The sequence below is a fragment of the Molossus molossus genome, unplaced genomic scaffold, assembly GCF_014108415.1.
Source record: "Molossus molossus isolate mMolMol1 unplaced genomic scaffold, mMolMol1.p scaffold_m16_p_4, whole genome shotgun sequence".
NCBI lineage: Eukaryota > Metazoa > Chordata > Mammalia > Chiroptera > Molossidae > Molossus > Molossus molossus.
The window spans coordinates 82,110,476-82,114,365 of NW_023425377.1; the positions used below are offsets into that span (position 1 = coordinate 82,110,476).

Genomic DNA, 3,890 nt, shown 5'->3' on the forward strand with positions numbered 1-3,890 from the left:
ACTCCAGATGAGCCAAATGTGGGTATCTTTATAGGAATGCTTCATTCCTACATGAAAATTTTCCTCGGCCATCCTCCATAAAATTCTTAGTCAACCCAAGCAAGATCCAGCATTACCCTGATACCAAAACCAGACAAAGACACTACAAAAAAAGAAAATTATAGGCCAACATCCTTGATGGACATAGATACAAAATTCCTTAAAAAATACTAGCAAACCAAATTAGTGATACATTGCCCTGGCCGGTTTGGCTCAGCGGTTAGAGCGTCGGCCTGCGGTCCTGAGAGACCCGGGTTCGGTTCCCGCTAAGGGCACATACCTCGGTTGCAGTTTGTCCCCGGCCCTGGTTGGTCGTGTGGGTGGCAGCCACTCAATGTGTCCCTTCACATCGATGTTTCTCTCTCTCTCTCTCTCCCTCCTGCTCTATCTGAACAAAAAATGGAAAAATGTCCTGGGGTGAGGATAAAAAAAAAAAAATTAGTGATACATTAAAAAGATTATACATCATGATCAAGTGGGATTTTTTCCTAAAATGCAAGGTTGGTTTAATATCTGCAAATCAATTAACATGATAAATCATATAAACAAAATGAAGAATAAAAATAATATAATCAGTGCTCGCTTCGGTAGCACATATACTAAAATTGGAACGATACAGAGATTAGCATGGCCCCTGTGCAAGGATGACACGCAAATTCGTGAAGGATTCCATATTAATAATATAATCTGATCAGTAGATACAGAAGAGGCATTTAATGAAACCCCACATCTATTTATGATACAAATTCTCAGCAAAGTGGGAATAGAGGAAAACATCTCAACATAACAAAGGTCATCATATATGACAAACCCACAGCTACTCGTACTCAATGGTGAAAAAACTGAAAACTTTTTTTCAAGATTAGGAATCATTACAAAGATAATCACTTTTACCACTTTTATTCAACATAATAGTGAAAATCCTAGCCATAGCAATCATATCCAGAGAAAACGTATCCAGATAGAAATGGGGAAAGAAAAACGGTTAATTGTAGATGACACTGTATTATATATAGATAACCCTAAAGATTCCTCCAAAAAAAACTATTAGAACTGATAAATTCAGTAAAGTAGCAGGATACAAAATTAATAGTCAGAAATCAGTTGCATTTTTATACACAAATACCAAACTCAGAAAAATTAATTAAAATTTTTATTTACAATTGCCTAAAAAGAAAACACCTAGAAATAAGTTTAATTGAGGTAAAATACCTGCACTTGGAAAATTGAAGACCTTGAATATAGAAATTGAAGATACAAATAAATGGAAGCATATATCATGGTCATGGCTAGAAATTAACATAATTAGAATTTCATGCTATCCAAAGTAATCTACAGGTTCAATGCAATCCCTATCAAAATAGTAATGAACTGGAATAAATTATCCAAAAATGTATATGGAACAACAAAAGACCACTAGTAGCCAAGGCAGTAATCGAAGAACAAAGTTGGAGGTATCACACTATCTGGTATTAAACTTTATTACACAACTATGGTAGTCAAAACAGCATTCTACTGGAATAAAAACACAGAGATCAGTGGAACAGAATAAAGAGCACTCCTATACAGTAAATCTATGCTAAAGGAGTCAAGAAAATACAATAGCGTAAAGAGTCTTTTTAATGAGGGGTTGGGAGAACCTTGGGTAAATACATGCAAAAAAATAAAAATGAGACTATTTTGGTATATCATATATAAAACACCCCAACATAGATTAAAGATTTAAAGGTAAGGTGTAAAATTATAAAACTCTTAGGAGAAATCAAAGGCAATAAACTGACATTGGTTTTAGCAATATTTATTTTTTATTTAGATATGTCTTGGGCAAAGGAAAAAAGCAAAACTTAATAGGACTGTATCAAACTAAAAAGCTTTTGATCACAAAGGAAACCAACAAAATAGGCAGTCTACTAAATGGGAGAGTATATTTGCAAATGATATACCCTATAAGGGTTTAATATCCAACATATATAAAGAACTCATACAGCTCAACATTAAAAAAACCTAACCAATCTGATTTAAAAACGGGCAGAACATATGTATGGACATTTCTCCAGAGGACTTACATGTCCAACAGACACACACAAAGATGCTCAATATCACTAATCATAAGTAGAGTTCCAGTCAAGATGACAGAGTAGGTAAACACTGTGTTCTCCCATGTCCACATCAACATTGCAACTAAATTATAAAACAACCCAACCCTAGTTAGATTGGCTCAGCAGTTAGAGTGTCAGTCTGTGGACTGAAGGGTCACGGGTTTGATTCCATTCAAGGGCACATACATGGGTTGTGGGTTTGATACTGGCTCTGGTTGGGATTGTGCAGGAGGTAACCAATTGATGTCTCCCACATCAAGGTTTCTCTCTCTTCCACTACCTAAAATCAATGGAAAAATATTCTTGGGTGAGGATTAACAAATGAAACAATCTAGTCCTGGCTGATTTGGCTTAGAACGTTGGCCTGTGGACCAAAGGGTTTGATTCCTGGTTGAGGGCACATGCCTGGGTTGCAGGTTCAATCCCACATCCCAGTTGTGGTTGTGCAGGAGGCAACTAATCAATGTGTCTCACATCAGTGTTTCCTTCCCTCCCTTCCATTCTATCTAGAAAATCAATGGAAAAATATCCTCAGGTGAGATTAAAAATATATATATACAACAATTAACCTGGAGAACCATCTAAAAACTAGCTGAACAGAAGTTCTATAATTAAGGATATGAAGAATAAGCCAGTCAAGGTGTAGGAGGGGCAGAGATGTAAAATGGGCTGGCCCCACAACCAGTTGAGAATTGGGAGGGATATTTAAGTTGCAGCGGTCCCACTAAGAGGTGAGGGGTCCCCCCAGGCCTATGTGGCTCAGTGGTTGTGTGTTGATTCCTGGTCAGGTCACATGCCCAGGTTGTGGGCCCAATCCCCAGTGGGGGACATGCAGGTGGCAGCCAATCGATGTTCTCTCATCGATGTTTCTATCTCTCTCTCTCCCTTCCTCTCTCTTTAGAAAAGTAATAAAGAACCAAAAAGCCCTGGCCGGTTTGGCTCAGCGGTTAGAGAGTTGGCCTGCGGTCCAGAGAGACCTGGGTTCGGTTCCCGCTAAGGGCATGTACCTCGGTTGCAGTTTGTCCCTGGCCCTGGTTGGTCGTGCGGGTGGGCAGCCACTCGATGTGTCCCTTTCACGTCGATGTTTCTCTCTCTCTCTCTCTCTCTCTCTCTCTCTTCCTCTCTTTCCCTCCCACTCTACCTGGACAAAAAAATGGAAAAATGTCCTCAGGTGAGGAAAAAAAAAAAAGCCCTGACCAGTTTGCTCAGTGGTTAGAGCATTGGCCTACGGTCCAGAGAGACCTGGGTTCGGTTCCCGCTAAGGGCATATACCTCTGTTGCAGTTTGTCCCCAGCCCTGGTTGGGTCGTGTGGGTGGCGGCCACTCGATGTGTCCCTTTCACGTTGATGTTTCTCTCTCGCTCTATCTGAACAAAAAATGGAAAGATGTCCTCGGGCGAGGATTCAAAAAAACAAAAGTGAGGGGTCCCAGTCCCACACTGCTCACCAGTTCTGAAAGGAACCCCCACAACATCTGGCTGTGAAAATCATTGGGGATTCCATTCGTCCAGATAAGACAGAAGGTGGCTGAAAACCCAGGTGTCCTCTTTTTTTGTTCTTTTACTTTCTTCTTCTTTATTGACTTTAGAGTTAGAGGAAGGGAGAGGGAGAGAGAGAGAGAGAAACATTGATGAGAGAGAACATTGACTGGCCACCTCCTGCATGCCCCTACTGGGGATTTGGCCCACAACCTGGATATGTGTCCTGATCAGGAATCAAATAGGCAATCTCTTAATGTATAGGTCAGTGCTCA

General features: G+C 40.1%; 1 non-coding gene across 1 annotated transcript; it reads left to right on the forward strand.

Moving 5' to 3' along the window:
• Positions 1–614: 614 nt before the first annotated feature.
• Positions 615–718, forward strand: LOC118616589. Its single transcript, XR_004956585.1, has one exon. It is a non-coding gene; the product is annotated as a U6 spliceosomal RNA (small nuclear RNA).
• The last annotated feature ends 3,172 nt before the right edge of the window (positions 719–3,890 follow it).